The sequence below is a fragment of the Rousettus aegyptiacus genome, unplaced genomic scaffold (assembly GCF_014176215.1).
Source record: "Rousettus aegyptiacus isolate mRouAeg1 unplaced genomic scaffold, mRouAeg1.p scaffold_m13_p_7, whole genome shotgun sequence".
NCBI classification, from domain to species: Eukaryota; Metazoa; Chordata; class Mammalia; order Chiroptera; family Pteropodidae; genus Rousettus; species Rousettus aegyptiacus.
In genome coordinates this window covers 39,549,428-39,568,042 of record NW_023416310.1, presented here as the reverse complement: position 1 = coordinate 39,568,042, position 18,615 = coordinate 39,549,428, and the positions used below count along the sequence as shown (strand labels likewise).

The following is an 18,615-nucleotide window of genomic DNA, read 5'->3' as shown; positions in this document are numbered from 1 at the left end:
ATTTATTTTTTTTCAAAGCTTTAAACTGAGTAAATGATATTTTACCTTATAAAATGAAAAATGATAGAACCATTATTTTGGTAAACAAGAAAATATTTCTCCCAGAAAGAGACACACAAGCCCATAAGAATCATATATACAGCTCATAATTATGAAGGAAACATGACTTAAAAATAAGGGGGTTCCTGTTGACTCTATGGACTAATATTTATCCCCCTCCCAATACGCGCGCGCGCGCGCGCACACACACACACACACACACACACCAGACAATTAGGAGCCTTGATGTAGGAATGCTGGTGGAAGAGCAAGACCTATTTCATATTTGGGTCTGAGGTGGCCCCTGGTGGTGAGGAAGGTTTGGGTACATCTCTCTCAAGTTAATAGCAGTGCCTAGAGACAAAGGAGCTGAAGACAGGGCATTTGCAGCCCACGCAGAAAGGACTTCACCACAGAGAATACACTATTAATGGAAATAATGACTGAAAAAAAAAAAAACCCACAACCTTCAGGACAACGGTGCTTGTTCTTCGGTAGGCTCTAAGCAAATTCTTCTCAGGAAAGTGGATGAAAACGAAAGATGCACATGTGGTCCACTACTCAGACAGGATGCCCAGGCCTGATAATGGCCTCCGGGAGAGGGGATGTAAAGGTGAAATCTTTAATTTAAAAAGGAGGGGTGAAGGGTCTGTGGATAAGAGTCACCAATGACACTTATGACAAAAATGCAGGAAAACTGTGGCAGAAAGATACCTAGAAGCTCAATAATTGAAACAAAAACCTACAATCACACTCCAGTAGGCCTTTGACCCCTATTATTGGCTCACCTCAACTACTAAATCACAGCCCAGAAAGGAAAGACAACTAGTCTACTTCATGGAGCCTCGATTTTGTCACAAAAAGATGTGTACAACAATCACTTCTACCCATAGGTTGTTGTAAAGGTTACATAAGATCACAGCAGGACTTATAGATGCTTTTTCTGAGACCAGAACAAACAGTACCTTGGCCTGGCTAAATAATATGTAAGTCTGCATTCTAATATAGAAAACAGAGGTGCTATGCCCTTACTCCTGTAACTAAATGAGACATGAGCTCCATTCCCTCCTATTTTTAGTATTTAGTATTTTGGTTTTATGATTTGTCCTCATTACTTTGCTTATTTAAGGAAAACCATTTCATCAGGACCTGAGAAAAATGTAGGACTCACAAATGTTAATAGCGAGATGATATTTTTATGTTACAATGACATTTAGGGTGATTGCAAATGTTTATTTTTCCCCTCTGGTTATGAGGTTATGCAGACCATGTGAAAATTCAATTAAGTAGTACAATTTGTTTTGTAACTTAAGTTAGTTCATAAGGCAGTATTGGCAATGTTCATGGAAATGAAAAGTGTTAGCCCTGGTTTGATTCCTTATCGAAGTCTCTTGTTGTGACAGGCTGGAAAATGAACTAAATCAGAATGTTGATGTTCTATGCAGTGACTTGGTCAAGAAAACTGGTCCAGGAGCAGAAACATGGGAGCTGCACGAACACCATGTGTCCACGACCCAAGGCCAGCCTGATGCAGGAGGCCTCTTAATTCTAAATGACTTTGCCTTGAACAATGTAGACAGTAAAGAAGTTCCAAAGAAATAGTCCCTTAAGCCCAAATTGATACAGATTTCAGTGACAAACAGCGAGAGGCCACTGAGGGGTCATGCCAAGGCACGGCCTCTCCGTAGCTGCAGCAAACACCCTGAAAAGTTAGTGTGCCCTAGCTTCTTGGAGTCTGTGTGGAAGGCAAACACCCTCACACAGAGACGTGCTGCCTGTTATTCACCAAAACAACCCACTGATTCTCAAGAATACCTGTGGCATTCTCCCTACTGTCACATCTGATTGAAATCTCTCCCACGAGGGAGGCAATTCTCCAACTATCTCACAATTTTCAATCAGAAATTCTACAAGCAGGAAAACCACATGACCCCAAAATTACACTTCTAGATATTCAGCCAAGAGAAGAGAAGTGGGACAAAGTTGTACACAAATGTTCTCGCAGCTTTATTTATAAAAGATTATGGATCATCTTTAAATACTGAGACTAAGTTTACTTCAAAACTAGAATTTAGTTTCTCCTCAAACTGTCTGTAGGATTTTATATTGGCAGAGTATCTAAAGATGCCTCTGAGAGGGACTCTGGGCCAGCTGTCACGCTCATGAATATTCAGGAACCCTAAAGCACTGTCCTGGCGCAGGGTTTCCTACAGATATGGACATATTGACTAGCAGTTGCAAGAGCCTCTCCAAAAGACCGACTTATCTTGTGTTTTCTACCGTAAGCATCTTTTGGCCTTAGTGTTCATCATCTGGATCATCAGTGCCAGGTTGCTGAGGGCTGTTTGCCTGGTTCAGCAGCATCACACATATCACCTCTTGATCATCACCGTATATTAAGACAGTAGATCATCTTATACACATTTGGCAGATGAGAAAACCAGCCTTCACAGAGGAGAAGTAACTTGACCAAGGCCACACAGCTGTTGAATCTTGATCTGAGATTGAACCCACATGAACTGGTTCCTATAGTAACTGAGGTTGCCCCTTCATAGGTGGAATAAACTACCGGGAATGATCTCTGAACTGCACCAAATGGAAACATGAGGGTCTCGCCCCACGAGGGCACACACTGCTGCATGCTGCTCTGTTAGCTTGGCCAGGCTGTATTTCCTGTCCTGCAGGGTCCACCAGGCTTCCACACACAGGAAGGGCCTCACCCATCAGCTGGCCTTGATGCCCTCCTGGGATGCCCAGACCAAGAGATGGGTTTGAAGGCCTTGAGTTCTAACCTTAGCATTTTACAGTTACTGAGTAATTCCTTGCAAAAGCCCTATGTAATAAGTTATGTTAGCAACCCTATTTAACGGGCAAGAAGGCTTCCCATTCCCTCATAGCTAGTAAGTGGCAAAGCCAGATCTAACAATCAGGTCTTTTTCTGACACCAAATCTGGGCTCTAACTTCTCTCTTCTCTGAGATTAGGGGAAAAAGCCATGGCGAAAATGCTGGCGCCAGAAATGAAGATCTTAGCTCCTTTGCGGTAGATAGCCATTTCTGGGTTCAGTGGTAAAGCAGAGATGAAGCCAGAGGCTGCTGGAGGTCAGGCACAAACAAGTGACAGAGCAGTCCATTAGATTAAGATCTTAATCACAAGCTTGGCTGAGAGCCTAGTAGCAAAAGCTTACAGCACCCCCTACAGTGCCCCTTGGCTAAGAATTTCCCATCGGGCTAGTTCAACCCTCTACAACCAGGCAGTCCATCCCCACCCCCACCTTCATGGACTTGGAACTTGGAACCATGGGGACTTGTGAGTGAATCAAACGTTGGCCAAGAATATGACATGCTCAGTGAGAAAGTCACTCCAATTCGAATAGTTCACTGAAATCTAGATGTCCTGCCAGCTATCAGCGCACAAAGTGATGCCTCCGCCTCTTCTGCCCTTTTATTTCTCGCCAGCACTACCACACCCAGGCACACACCCTCGTTCCTCTGACCTTCAGGGCGAGGCTGCTTTTCCTCCAGGCCAGGTGCGGGGGAAGCCCCCTCCCTCCCAGGTCTCCTTCAGTCCACCCACTGGCTGACACACCAGAAGTCAGTTCTCTGCCTTCTCTGGGGTTAGAACCGAAGCTGGCCAGGGAGAGTCGCGTTAGGGCGAGAAGCAACCAAGACCCAAAGGACTGTGTGCCTAAGACGGTGACCGAGCAGCACAAAACTAAAGGTGGCTGAAGAAACGCGGGAATCTGCGGAGCCCCAGCTCTCAGCAGGCAGCAGCAGCCTGGGGATCCTTTGCATGGAGGATGCTGACCCCTGCTGGCCACGCGCGAGAACGCAGCATGGCTGCGGCCGGGACCATGACAGTGACCTAGGAGTCACCGGCAGCCCCAGGAAGGGCTGAGCTCTGCGTGCGTCAACAGCCCCAGGACCCTGCATGGGGATGGTGGGATTGGAGGGGTTTAGGGAAAGGCAGGGACCGGGAGGACCTGGGTATCAGAGGCCTCGAGTTCTAGTTCTGCTCTCACCACCATCCGGTATTTTGCAGGCTGCCTCAGCCCCTCCCAGCTCTCAAATGCTGTCAACTCTACATATTCTAGGACAAGAGTAAGAAGAAAGTGCAAAGAAGAAAAACTATAGCGAAAATGATTCTGACATCCTCCCCAGGACCTACCTGTGCCTCCAAAAGGCTTCCTCTATCAGGGTCTTCCTCAGAATCTGTCAACTCCCAGGCACCAGCCAGCAAAGCAGCCGACATCTAACAGATAGTTGCTGAATAACAGCTTCCAAAAATATCCAGGCCCCTAATCCCAGAAACCTGTGAACATCACCTTATATGGCAAATGGGACTTCACAGATGTGATTAAGTTAAGGTGGCTGAGATGGGGAAAGGATCCGGGATTTTCAGGTGAGTCTTAATGTAATCACAGCAACCTTACACAGGCATGCCCGTTTCACTGTGCTCTGCTTTATTGCTCTTCACTGGTGTGATTTTTTTACAAATGGAAGTCAAGACCATTCACCAGGTAAAAGATTATGACTCACTTTATTGCGATACTTTATTACTGATGGTCTGGAACCAAACCTGCAACCTCTCTAAAGTATGCCCATAAGACCGAGGCAGAGGAAGACCATAATACAGAAGAGAAAGCCATATTATAAAGGAAACAGAGAGATGCTACGCTGCTCACTTTAAAGATGTTCATAACTGCATTATTCATAATAACCGAAACCTAAAAATAACTCAAATGTTCATCAATGGTGAATAAAGATGTGATATATACAATGAAATATTATTCAGCAATAAAAAGGCATGGATTACTGAGGTGCTACAACATGGATGGGTCTCAAAATCATTACACTAAGTGAAAGAAGCCAGACACAAAAGGCCATATATTGTATGATTCCATTTATATGTCATGTCAAGAGGCAAACCCATAAACACCGAAAGATTAGTGGTTGCCCAGGACTGGGAGTGGGAATGGGGAACAGCTACAAATTGGCAGGAGGGATTTTTTGGGGTGATCACAGTGTTCTAAAATTTGATTGTGGTGATGGTTGTGCAGCTCAGTTAAAACACATAAATTTTAGGGTGTGTAAGTTATACTACAAAACTATTATCAAAAAAGAAGGCACAGCCCAAGTATAGGTTGATGAAGCCTCAAACCTTCTAGGAGTATTTGCAGTTTAAGAGGGGCTTTTTAAAAAGATTTCAAAACGTAGAGTATAATGGAAGGTCAGGTGACAACCTTGCACTTCTTTGGGTCATCCTGGTAGGCAGTGTCTGTTCTACCACCAGGCACCCCAGCTATGCCAGCACCCTCCTTTACACTCTGGGGAACGATGGGAACAGAATTGTACACTATTCGTCTCCCACCTTGGCCAGGGCCCCGTGGGGGAAGCCAGCACATGCCTCAGTGCAGCCACATTCATGCAACAGCACCCTGCTATGGTACTCCAAGTTCCATGAGGCAGGTATGGAATCTGCTCTACTCCGTCTTCACAACTGGTTCAGTCCAGCTAGAGCAGTTGAGACCCCTTTGTATTCCCTTCCTCTTCTCAGCAGGGTTCTGCACCTCATCCCTCACCTCAGCTCTTCTCCAGTTCCATTCAGCTTACAAGCCTGCTCTTGAGAAAGGTTAGGAAGTGGGAGCCAGGGCAGGAAGCTGCTGATGCACAGTCAGAGCTGCTGTGGAGCCCTGTATCCCCAAAGAATCTGATGCCAGCTCGAACACACTCCTTATCCTGCAGCTTTATTTCAAGTAGATGAATTCTTTCTACAGACCAGGCCCATGTTTGCACTGTGGACAGAGTGTTCCTGCTTCTAGAAACTCAGGGCTCAGCCTGCCTGCCTCTAAGTTTTCCTTCTCCATCTAATAAATAAATTTCTCCCACTATTGCCTTCATAGAACATAAGTACCTATCCCCTAATTGTGTCTTCATTCTCTCAACCATTTAGCACAATATAATTAAAAAAGCATAGTGAGGGCTAGGACCATATTAAGACTTCTTGCATGCTCTGCGATATGTCTCCTCCGCAAAATGCCAAATGTAGGCAAAGAGCAGAGGAATGGTAAATGCCTGATTTTTAAAAGATAGAGAGTCGAACATTAGTGATAGACTTAAAGAAGTCTACCCACAGAGTTTTGCTGTTTTAATATACCAAGGGGTTTCTTTTATTTAGGGTTAGGCTCTAACATCACGCTTGGTATATACTGTAACCAAAACAAAATAAGGACAGAAGACAGAATCTCTCAAAACACAAATTCGTAACCCAATAAAATAGAACCGAGGATAAAGAAAAAAGAATCAAGAACAAGAGTTTCTCACCCCCTACGTTTAAGGGGTGTTTCCTCTCCCCTAAAAGGAGGAAAGTGCTGAGGTCAAGTGAGATTTATAGACCATGTTACCAACTTGTTGGTCTGTCCATCACTTAACTCATTCAGCTTTATAAGTTGGTACCAGGTGCTTCCTGCTTCCCTGGGCACCTCCATGGACCACACTCATCACCTGAAATGTCTGAGTCACCAGAGGTCTCCCTCTGCCCTGTGCTGGGATTATAGTCCAAGTCTTGATGCAGGACCCAAAGCACACAGGCTGTCTCCCCAGAGAAAGTAAGAACCACAAAAGAGTTGGAATCATAGAGAACAGGGTGACAAACAGGATCAGAATCCAGCTAGTTCTTCGCCAGTGAGTTTTTTACCTCCAGGACAAGGTGATCTCTCTCTCCCACCCTCCTTTGTAGAGACAGCAGCTATCTATCCTCAGAGTCTCTCTGATTACACCGCCCACACCTGCAGTTCCCTGCTCTGAAGAATCTTCTGGCCTTGAGCGCCATCTGGAATCCTGGCATGTAGCTTAGGCTGGTAGGGGTTAAAGGGAGGGTTTTGCAAACATTCTTCAGGTCAAAAACAGGTGCTATAGGCAGGGACTTGGGTGATGCCACGTTCTGACCCCGAGAATTCACCTTTTTAATGTAAGTTCTCATTACAAGCCACATGAGGCCAATAGCCAACGTGAGCAAGACTGCGGTGAACACGGCAACTCCAACCAGCAGGTCCGGGTAGTTGAAGGATAACCCAACTCCTGAAATACAAGGGAACATTTTTTAAAAAGAGAACCAAATGATAGGCTTGTTCCATTACCTAATGGGCTCTAAAAAGCACCTTCAGAGATTTATACCCTTATACCCCTGGTCTATAGCATGTTGCCTGGGACAAAGTAGGTACCTTTTTGAGAGAATAAACAAATGAACTAACTGCTAATATTTTATCAAAAGCCAAAGCCAGACTTAGAACAAAATGAATCTGGTAACACAATGCCTTGTCACCAACTTTTGCCATATGCTCCCTCAAGAACCCTATGCACACATTCAGAATCCACTTTGGAAAATGCCCAACATCCCTTGGTGATGCAGAACCTAAATTGCCTATGAGTTAATGACTAAAAGTTTCCCATTGCAGGCATATCAGAAATTCTTTGTCTATATTTTAAAAGACAGAAACTAAGTTTGAGACCACATACCCAGGGAAGCACAAAGGCCAGTTGTATTCCAGAATGTATTCTATCATCATGTAACTTACTGTAGATTCAGGGAACTAGAACTAGTTTGCATACCATCTAGAAACTATCGTTAGAGCAAAATCCACAGATGCCAGATTTCTAAAACTTCAAGATGGCTGCCTCACAAACCTTATTTCATCTTAACTCTTGTCACCGCTTGCAACGGACTGAGTGTTTGTTCCTTTTCCAAATTCAAATGTTGAAAAATAAACCCCCAATATGATGGTTTAGGATGTGGGGCCTTTGGGAGGTGATTAGGTCATGACGGTGGAGCCCTCATGAATGGGATTAGCGCCCTTATAAAAGAGGCCCCAGAGAGACCCTTTGACATCTAGTCAAGCCCTTTGTTTCATAGGGATATTGAGACGTAAGGACCAAGATCAAACAGCAAGTTAGCAAGACGGAAATAGCAATTGTGTTCATTGATCTGCCTGTGGAAGCACCAGGCACTTTACATTATTTCCCAGGTAGCCGTACTGAATAAATTACCATCATGAGCAGTAACTCATTAAAAAGGTGAAGGACATTGGCCAATTCATTACCGGTTGCCCTACCTGGACATCAGAAGGAGCTCACTCAATTTCCCAGTGCAAGTTCCTGCCCTGTCGTCTTTGGTACAAAAATTTCTAAAAGTAAGGACACAACAAATGGAGGCTTAGGGAAACCACCGGATGTTCAAGTTAATTCCTATGCACATCTACTTTGATCAGAATCAGGAATAGCATCCTCGTGGAAGTACTCCAAAGCTAAAGTTTGCAAAAGAAAAATCAGCACAATGAAGATTCTCATGGTAAATGGTTTTATATCACATTCTAAATTCTAGAATGGTTCCTGGACTTTGTATCTGTAAGAGAATGTTTTCTTTGGTATTTGCAGCCAGAGACATCAGAATGAGAGCTCAGTCCTGACCTGAGGGCATTCGGGTATCATAGGAGATCCCAGAGACTCATAAGCATACCAAGCAGGAGAGCATCTGTGCAGCCAATACCTGTGTGAGGAGCCCACACTCACAGCATGCCACGCTGCACGGGGACACAGTCTTCATACTCCTGTTGGCAGTGACATGAGTAAGAGCCGACTCTGTTGACACGTTCTGCCCCATCACCACAAAGCCGCAGGCCAATTTCACATTCATTCACATCTAAAAAGAGAAGAAATAGACTGTTCTGCTGAGTCTCATTGTTTGGTCCCTTCTGCCATACTATCTTCTAGGCTATTCCAAAGGCTCATTCTCTGCCTTTCCCCCTCTTGCTGGCCTCCATGCTATTCCTTGTGCATCAGGCACAATCCTGCCTCAGGGCCTCAACAGTATCTGGAAGCCTCTTTCCCTGATGGCTGCCTGTATGGCTCTCTCCCTTATCTTCTCAACAAGGCCTTCCCTCACTACCTCTTAAAGACTATAATAACCACTCTCTTCCATCCCCTTTCCCTGATTTTTCTCTCTAGTATATATTAACTATCAACTAATCTGCTCTGTAGTTTTCTTCTTTGTCTCCTGGTTAGACTGTAAAGTACACAGGAAAAGGATTAGTTTTCTAAGTTCACCATTGAATCCTCAGTACCCAGGACAATGCCTAACCCATAGTGGAAGTGCAATAAAATGTAACATAAATGGATGAATTAATAGCCAAATCCTTCCATGGACTGGAGGACAAGTATAACTTTTCCATGATGAAGAATGAGAAGGAGCCTGCTATCCACAAGAAATGACATGGACCAGCACAGGGAGACTTTTCCTAGTTTACTTGATCTTGGTTGAATCATGCCTAATCTTCTAAGCAGCAGCTAAGAGACCCATCCATACCTTCAAAGAAAGGGCATCTCTTTTCCACCTCACAGGTTCCCAAAGCATCTTTGATGAGGGTCCTTAGCTGGTAAGACAGGGAATCAGGCTCACCACTTGAGACCTTAAGTGTAGCCAGAAAATGTATGTGACTTCACAGCATCTCTTCTGGGATGTTTTAGATGAGAGGAAAAGAAAACAAAATCTAAATACCTCTTCGTAGGGAAATGTTAAGATATTTTTGAGGAGTCTAAGACTAGACAATAAAACTGATTTATCTATATATATAGTTATAAAACTATTTTGTAGACTGTTGAATTCATGAATTTCATTTGTTTAAATTCAAGTCTTTTCCATCAAGTAATAAGTCTGGGTTTGTGTACATTTAAAAATTTCTCTCACATGAAAATTTAGCCCAAGAAGGTGGTTTTTAATCACATTCTTTCTAGGACATTAGTGATGTTAGTGGCTCTGGTCACAGTTTATTGTGTTTTATCAGGTTGTTCTGCTGTTTACTAAGCAGGAAAGTTGTGTCAAGGTCTTGTTTGACACTCTAGTTTTAACACGATGGGATTTTTCCCCCTTTTTTTTAGATACTTGGACTATAATAGAAACGATCAGCTTTTCTCCAATAAATAGAATAACCACGCATTAACACATCTTGAATAAAACAACTAAGACTTTCAAACACATAGTTTTCTGTTCCAGTTAGCCTGCCTTCACCATTTTGGGGTGAATAGTAGTCCTTTTCCCCCTAAGATTTGTAAGTAAAAGTAGAGATTGTATGAGACCACCTTTGCTCTTGATTTCAGCTGGTCAAGGCTGAATACATTCCTAGCAACCAATTATGGAGGCTGCCTTCAGCCTGAGAACACAAGGGAGTGTTGCCAAAAAAAATTCCCATGGCACCACAGCATTGGGCAGAGAGCCATTGGTTGCTTACCCCTAACAGGAGTATCTTTTCCTGAGCAAACTTTCTTCAAGAACAAAAGTTAATGGCAACCAATTCCAAGAAAGAACTAAGTGACACCTACTTGTCAATCATTAAAGCCACGCCTTCCTGAAAAAATGTTAAAAAAAAAACCAAAAAACCCCTATTGTCTTCTGTCTCCATTTTTGGTTTTATTTGGCTGTCTGTAGCATCTGTTGCAAGATCTCCTCCTCTTTAGTTTTGAAAGAAAAAGGAAAACCAAAAGCTCACGCACTACATTGAGTGCACTCTATTTTTTACATGGAGTATCTAGCATTGTGTAATGTCCCATGCACACAGGTTCATAGATTTTTAAAGAGTTCTATTGCTAAAGTCTTTTAGCAGCCGTAAAGGAGTCAGTCGGTCAAGCAGAGGATGCCATCATTTATTTGATCTTGTTCAACACTCATATTTCTAACTTTTATTATAATAATCCTGTGATATATTGGTGTATGAGTTTTCCAAGTTATAACTTTCTGGGATTTCTAGAAGTGGGATATGGGGTCTGAGAGCTATTTGTTTAGGCACTTGAGATGTCTGTTACTCTGTTGTCCAGAAGAGACCTGACGATTTATAGCCCTATAAGCAATGTCTTAGAACCACTAACACTTTATAGCTTGTATTAAATGGCATGCACTGTTCTAAACTCTCCATATTCACTCATTTAATCTTCATAACAATCTCATGAGGTAAGCACTATTATTATTTTCATTTTATAGAAGAGAAAACTGAGGCACAAAAGTTATGCCAGATCTCTTTACAGGAGAAATACTAGTTTGAGGAAGCATCATTTCGTCAACTGAAGGTGAATGTTGAGGGGAACCAGCACTGCCACAATTACCGATGTCTGTTACAGCATGAAATTGTTTCCATCTGAACTGTGAGGAGATGAGGAGTGTGGGATGAATGGTCCTTCGTACCATCTAAGTGGCTATGGTCCTTCTCCAAAACAGCTTAGCAACCAGGTCAGAGGTCTGGCAATAATGCAGGTGGCAGTGGAATTCCTATTCAATTAGAACCTTTGTTAAGCTCACAAAAGAGAGAAGCCTATAGATGCCTTCTCACTTATTTCTTAGGAATTTTGCCACCCAAACCAGGGCAGGGCTAAGGCTGGGGATTTCCCCCAGAGTGAAAACAAGATGATGTGGAAAATTACTTAACCAGAGAGCCACTTGTGCCCCCAGCCTCTCTTTTCTGTACCCTTCTTCCCTGCCCAGTGCCCCCTCATCTGTCCTCCCCTTTGAGACATCTCATGTACCTTGTTCTCCCACAGGAACCTGCTTGCAGGAAACCAACTGGCATCAGTCATTTGCACCTTTGCATGATTTCAGTCCTTATGTCACCTCTCTCCCATAATCCCTTGGCCTCTGATTGGGACAGCTAAGCCTTATAGCCGTATTCTTTCTGTGTTGAAGAATTCCAGGCATGGCAAAGTCCTGGAGGAGATGGGGGCGGGGTGGAGGTGGGGAGAGGAACGGGATTGGGGACACAGAGGAATTCTGAGGCTCTGAAATTATACCATCCCAGTGAGTCTTGCCAGCTCAGGCTCCACTACCCTGGAAATGTTAGCTTTCCTCAGTTATATCCTTGGTCAAGGTCGTTCCTCCCTTCACACTTCTCTCAGGGTGATCTCTGCGGTAACCCAGAACTTCTACCGCCATCCATGCCCAGATGATCTCAAATTGTTTCCTACACTATGAGGTCCCTGAGCACCATGTCTGAGCGTCAGACCAGCTGCTGAATGCTCAGTTCCCATCTGGACACATAAAGCCCCTTCCCCACACGTCTGCTCCTTCTTCCATGAACAATGCCACCATCCACCCTGGCACCCTAGCCTAACGCCAAGAACCGCCCTGGACTCCTGGGCCTCTCTTCCTGGCTTTCCACAACCATTCTACTTTGGACAACATCTGCTATACACACCTCTGTCCTCTCCATCCATTCTACCATTGACTTATTTAAAGCCCTAGAACCTCACTTACCTATGATAATATTGCACATTCAATGTAATTTGGGGGAACCCTTCAGGGGAGGGGAGGTTCTGCATAAAAATATTATTCAAAAAATATTTTTGTTTTTAAAAGTCAATATGACTTTTTAGCATTATCAATTCAAAAACCTTCCTTTAGCTTTTTTGAACACAAGTTAATATAAAGAATTATTAACAGCATATAGCATAAATTTGTTGACTGTATCACAGATAATTATCATTTTGAGATACTGTATTAGGCAATATTTGCAGCAAGTAGAGCTTTTAAAGGCTAAGGGCTGAGCACTTTTAGGGGGTATATATATTTCCCACAGGAACATAAAAGTGCTTATCCATTTTAAGCAGCGTATTGTTGTTCATTCAATGGCATGAAGCACATTATAACATTATGCAGTCATCACCACATCCATCCACAGAACACTGTTCACCTTGCAAACTAAAACTCTGTACCCATTACACAGCAATTCCCTCCATTCCTGGCAAACACCCTCCTGCTTTCTGTCTCTGAGTTTGACTGCGATATGTACCTTTTATAAGTGGAATCACACAGTTTTTGTCCCTCTGTTACTGGCTAATTTCACTTAGCATAATGTCCTCAGGGTTCATCCCTGAGGACATCATGTGTCAGAATTTCCTTCCTTTTTAGGCTAAATAATATTCCATTGTATGTATATACCACATTTTGTTTATGCATTTATCTGTGAAAACCTTCCTTTAGCTTTTAAGTTCTTAAAAATATTTTTTCCCTAATTATAATTTTAACAAACAAAATTACAGTGAACATCTTTAAAGGTGTCTTTGGTTAATATTTATAACTTCCTTTAGTTTTTATGTTCTTAAAGTATTTTTCTCTATTTGTAACTTTAGCAAATAAGACTATAGTAAATGTCTTTAAGGATGTACTTGGTTAATATTTATTTGATTAATAATTGGCCCCACTATAAGTTTAATTAATTAGATACATTCACACACTTAACACTACTTTTATAAATTTAATATATGCAATTTATTTTTTATTGTTTTATTTTTTAAATTTACTTTATTTTATTTTTTTTACAGTAGAAAAGAAAAAGTTTTATCAGAAGGTAAAGTACACTTCTAGACGTGGAAGCAGGCCGAGCAAGAGAAGCATAGCTCAAAAGGCCCAATTTTTTTTTTTAAATTCCTCAATTATCTTAAACAAAATCTTGCCAAGAACTTAAAAAACATAAATTTAATAAGCTAAACCAATAAATATAGTAACATTTAAGTTCTCCTAACTCTTCCAACATCATACATAAATTTATTAAACTTTCAACTTAAAATCACAAGTCTAACTCAGTTACTCAATTACACTTTTAAATTCGAATTATGTCTCACTTTTCCTCTAATAGATCAAATTCTCTTCAACATTATAAGCAGTTAAAATGCCAAATATGCATAGGGTATTCTTAGAACAAAAGAATCAACGCTATAGGTTTATTTTAAAACCATTTCTATACTTAGTTCTAAATCTCCCTAGGCCTAACAAAGTTTCTCAGAGTATGGGGGTTTCCAGACTTCCCAGAAAATAAGAACCACTTGGGGCATTTGTTAAATATACAGATTCCCAGACAGCCACCCAGATCCACTGAATCTGCATTTCCAGGGAAAAGAGCAGGTGATCTGCATGATTATAAGAGCCCTGGGTTTATCTTACCACAGAAATTGGAAAACACTTTACTTAGGGGAAAAAAATTGCTTCTCAGACATCTTTGGACCAGGCTCTGACTAGATTCTTGTGAGTAATTCTGAAAGGATACCTCAACCCTGATTTATCCTCCACTACAGGGTCATTGTAAGTAAGGAAGGTGGCCCACCTTCCTTAGAGGTATGTCATATTGCTGCTTAAGATTTCAAGTCAAAGTACAGCCAGCGGACTTTGCATTTCTCTGGCTCTTTAGGTAATGTACATGCTTTTTTCTTCTATCTCTAAATAACTTTGAATCTCATCCTTATGTCTCTCCAGGCTTTCACGATCACACACCCTCAGAGACATTGAAATGATGCCCGATCGAACCCTGGTGTCTCCCTCAGCTTTATCTGACTTCTCAATCATAATTTTAAGGTCATTCTTCTGACAGGCTCCTAACTGGTACTCTGATTCCAGCACTGCCCCTGCCCTTCCACGCAGCTCCTAGATGATATTCCTAAGATGCAAGGCCAGGATACACCCTACTAAGCCCTCCCCTGGCTTGCCACTGCCCAAAGAGATGGCTGCACTGGTTCAAGACCTGGTTCATGGGCGCCTGCCTTCCTTTCCCCAGGTCCACCTGAGGCCTCTCCCATGGGGCCCAAGCCCTACAGAACTCCCTGCAGCTTTCCAAAGGGCTCACACAGCGCCATACTCTGAGCTAAGCACTTTCCTGAATTATTGCAGAGTCAAAACAACATTGCAAGCCTGCAGAACTCATCTCAGGTCTTTGGCCTTGACAGTTTCCTTTGCCTGCAGTGCCCTCTCCTGACTTTGATTCCCACTCATCCTTTAAAACTCAGTGTGCCTCCTCCTCCGTGAAGCATTCCTTGACTACTACAGTCAAATCCATTCCCCCTGCCTTTTCGTGACCCTGCCGACCTAGCAAATACTTCAGTTTGTACATATCTACAATTATTTACTTATACAGACAAACTCTGTGAGGCCAGGGTCCCCTGTAACTTTTGTTCACCACTGAGGCCCCAGTACCACATAGAGCCATGCTCATTAACTGAGTGATGCCGCTTACTCTCCCCCAACTCCATTAATCAAAGACAAACAGATGTTCTGGGCTCGCCCCTGTAACACCTAGGATCTCTATACTGCCTTGGGCTCAAAGCCTTTACTTTTCATTTCACTGGCTGGCTCTGGGGTGCCTAATGAGCTAGACTCTGCCCCCTGCACTTGTTGCTGTTGCTATTGCTACTTCTTTCTGGGTCGTGACCCAGGCCTGTGGACAACTGGTGTCAGGCTGGTGGCTGAACCATTTCATGCATCTGCAGAAAGCATCAGCTTTTTCTTCTTGCTTTCTGTGTGAAAATGCAGCAATCTCCATGAAACTCAACACTGGACAGAGGGGGCAAGTTACAGGTACCAGATCTGGAGCCTGACTAACCTTTCTCTCTATGGGAATATGGGGTTAAAATAATAATACTTTTCCTCTCACCTTCTAAATTTTTCTAGCTGGGCTATCAATTAAATTAACAGAAACAGATTAACAGGAGAAAATCAAATGTTTTAATGCATGCATGTGGGAAATCCACATAAGCATTGAAATTCCAAAGACAACGTTGGGTAGATAAGACATTTTGGACAGAGTAGAAAAGAGGGGAGGGAGTATTAGATTTCAGAAATGAGAGTGGGTGATTTACAGATGGTTAAGGAAGAGCAGAACATATATGGCAGGAAATTTCTTGCTAGGTGACTCAGAAACAGTGGGACAGGGAATATAGAGCTAACAGGTGCCTGCCTGATGACCTCTTATTTACCATACTTAATTCAAATTAGACTAAGGCAGCATTCTAAGATTCTTTTCCTGAAGCAGATTTCTGTCTGACTCTCTTGGGCATCTTGGGCAGGAAAGAGGGGAGGGCCACAGGTTCTTTCTGACTCTTTTTTCTTTCTATCTATCTATCTATCTATCTATCTATCTATCTATCTATCTATCTATCTATCTATCATGCCTACAGCACCTGGTATTCCTAGGTGGTCTCCCATGCAAGTACTAACCAGGCCTGACCCTGCTTAGCTTCCAAGATCAGACATCAAGCTTGTACAGGGTGGCATGTCCATAGACCATGGACTGTGGCTCCTCTGGAGCATGAACCCATGACCTTCTGAGTGTAAAGCAGACGTGCTAATTGCTACACTATAGAACGACATCCTTGTTTCTTAATGAACAACTTAAAGTCAATATCCCAACAAGCAGCTTCAGGGCGGCAAAATTTTGATTCCTTTCAGGGGCCAATCCTTGCCAGAATTTTAAGCCTCAGAGAAGATTTATTTCTACTCAGGCCCACTCTTGAAAGCTCAGGGGAGAGGCCGTTTAATGTCTAAGAGAGATGCTTGGAGGTTGACAGCATTTCCGGTCAAGTGTCCAATGTTTGTGAAAAGAAGGACCAAAGACAGCCTGCATCAGAATTGCTGGGAGGAAAAGCTCATGTTTGCTAACATACAGATTCCAGAATCTTCTAGTTCTGAACCTCTGGGAAATGGGGCCTGAAATCTACCAAATTAACACAAGCCTCCACCCTAGCCCCCAGGTAATTCCTGTGAACTTTGCAAAGCATCGCCTGCCTAGTCCAATAGCAATAAAATCAACATGCTTCACTTTCCTAAATCAGGAAGAGAAAATATTTCTGCCCCAGGGTCCAGATTTAAGAAAAGTAAAAGAGTCACAATCATTAAAGCACCTGCATATGAGCATCATGGCTTTGGATTTGTCTCCAGAAACTCTATGGTCTAGGTGTGTAGGTAGGTGCAGCGAGAAAGTGTCTTTTGACTTGAAGGAGGTCGTAGTGGAAGATGCAAAGGAGACAAGAGGAGGATAATGAGAAAGAAAAGCTGTCTCTAGTGGGACTGTTGCACAAAGACAAACTGAAAGCCCATGACCCTTTGGCCAGTAGGGTTACAGGAAAGATGAAGACTGAAGGTAGGGCAGGGGAGCTGACTGAAAGATAAACTCACACGTCACGGAAGGGCGGGATCTCAAAAACATAATATTGAGTGAAAAGAAAGGATCACGAAAGAATAACACAGTAGATCCCATTTATGGGAATTTTAAAAAGCAAACGCAGGTAGCATATTGTCTAGGAATGCATACACAGATGATAACATTGTAAAGGAAAACAAAGGAACCGTGCACTGCGATTCAAGACGGAGGTCCCCTGATCTACCTCTGGGAGGTAGATCTTTTGGAGATGGGGGACCATGTGGGACTTCAAAGGTACTGATAAGTTTCTATTTCTTAAACACAGGGTGGGTACTCAGGTGTGGTCACATGTGCATAACACATATAATTTTGTATGTACAATATGAAATGATGAGCAACATGAACAAAATAAATATGACTTGTTCATCAGAGTCTGAGATATTAGAAAAAGGTGGCAACTTCTGGAATTTGTGGCAGGTATGGCTTGAGCAAATAAAGGTAAATCCCATTTACCAAGTGAATGATGAATGTTCAGTTCTTGTTACTGACTGAACTTGCCTCCAGGATAGGGATGGGCAAGTGAAGTCTTGGGGACTTGACTGGGAGGAAGTACAACATCTCATGCCTGGAGCTACGGAACATTGGCCGAGGGCCATGTAGCAGCAGCAGGGTCCTGTGGAGTATGTGGGCCCATGCCAAAGTCAGCAAATCCATAAAGGGCAAAATGGGAAGGGTGAACTAAGACTGGGAGCCAAGCAGAGGGAGCAGGGGGATTGGAAAAGGCCAGCCTGTAAGAATTCTCTGAGATGGATTTGGGGCCTGTCTGGGATTAAGGCAGCCTTGGTCTGTGGCAACCAATGACTGACATGAAGTAGATGTTACCTCCAGAGGTGACACTACCAGACAGATCCCCAGATGGCCAAGAACAGCTCCCCTTGGGGCAGAATCTGAGGTGGTCCCATTAGCCACTTACCCTCAGAGACATACGGAGCCCTAGAAGGAACCTGTCCATCCTGTGGCTCAATGTAAAAATCCCTTATCCATCCTCTCACACAAGTCCCTGACCTCTGTTTGAGTATTCCAGAGGTCCTGCCCCATTGTAAAAAGATACACGTTCTTACCAAGTCCTTTGTTCTGAGCTGTGGCACACTTCCCTTATGGTGTCACCTCTGCTCTCAGGAGCTGTGCAAAATGAGTCAAGTCCCTCTTTACTCACCAGGTTAGCAAGACTGTGAGTCCAAACCAGTAAGCATAACAAAGGCCACTAAGGAGGTGATGTAGTAGACACCAAGATGTATCAACCTGAGTGCCCGTCATAATAGGACTTGCTGCAGTTAGCAGGCAGCCTCCAGCTCCTGTGGGGATGGGCAAGAGCTGCCTCACAAGACCATGACTACATCTGACAACTAATCACAGGAAGGGTGTCATACAGTGGCCACTGCAGCCTACTCACCAAGAACTCTGAGGGGCTGTATATGCCTGTGGGGTCAGCTTTGTCAGGGTGCTTCACTGTGTGGCCACTCCCTCTGCCCAATCCTGTCCCCTTCCTTCCTTTCACAGGTGTTTATCCCTCATAAATGTCCTGCTCACCAAATTCCAGCTTTGCATCTGCCTCCAAAGAGCCCAATCTGCTAC

At 43.2% G+C, this 18,615-nt stretch overlaps 1 long non-coding RNA gene across 1 annotated transcript; it reads right to left on the bottom strand.

The window, feature by feature from the left end:
• Nucleotides 1-5,926: 5,926 nt before the first annotated feature.
• Nucleotides 5,927-9,527, bottom strand: LOC107519888. The gene is made up of 3 exons (XR_001599196.2): nucleotides 9,399-9,527; nucleotides 8,583-8,735; nucleotides 5,927-7,117 (listed from the first exon to the last, which is right to left on the bottom strand). It is a non-coding gene; the product is annotated as an uncharacterized LOC107519888 (long non-coding RNA).
• Nucleotides 9,528-18,615: the final 9,088 nt, after the last annotated feature.